Source organism: Alosa sapidissima, chromosome 1, assembly GCF_018492685.1.
Source record: "Alosa sapidissima isolate fAloSap1 chromosome 1, fAloSap1.pri, whole genome shotgun sequence".
NCBI classification, from domain to species: Eukaryota; Metazoa; Chordata; class Actinopteri; order Clupeiformes; family Clupeidae; genus Alosa; species Alosa sapidissima.
The window spans coordinates 9,495,430-9,496,103 of record NC_055957.1 but is presented as its reverse complement, the minus strand read 5'-3'; positions in this window follow the sequence as shown (position 1 = coordinate 9,496,103).

The following is a 674-nucleotide window of genomic DNA, read 5'->3' as shown; positions in this document are numbered from 1 at the left end:
CACGACCTTGTATGGCCAGTAGGGCCGTTAAATATAGCTCCTTAGGAGAGACCGTCTCAATGGCCCTGCGCTAATGGAGGCCTTGCTGGTTGGTTCACGCAAGTTGGAGGCTCACTGAGAGGCCGTAGCTTTTTGTTATCATGGTTAAATTTGCGTTAAAAAAAAAAACTCCATCTTTTTCATTTACCAGAATGTTATAGGCCTATTTAAGGTCTACTGTTTGACGACATTAAACAAAGAGAAGTATAGCCTAAGAAGCTAGGCCCCTACTGTTTTTTTTTTTCTTAATAGGCTAAAGCTACTGTTTTTTTTTCTTAAGTAGTGGGACTAGAGAAGAATATAGGGTGAGGGGAGACACTGACGTTTATCTTTTGACCAGGGAGCTAGGCTAGGCTACAATCAATAGGCCTACATGACCAGGGAGCTAGGCTAGGCTACAATCAATAGGCCTACATAGAGATCAACATACATTGAGCACAGAACAGGCCTGTAGGACAAGGCATTGTACGGTTGATTCATTATTAATTCATTTCACTGAATAGGTTGAAATTGACCACATCCTGTATCCTAACCTTTACACCTTAACACATCACTACCAGCCCGAAGGACCATGGACACTAAGCCAAACATATTAATGGATAACTTTGATTATTTTGACTGTCAGGGTCAAGTAG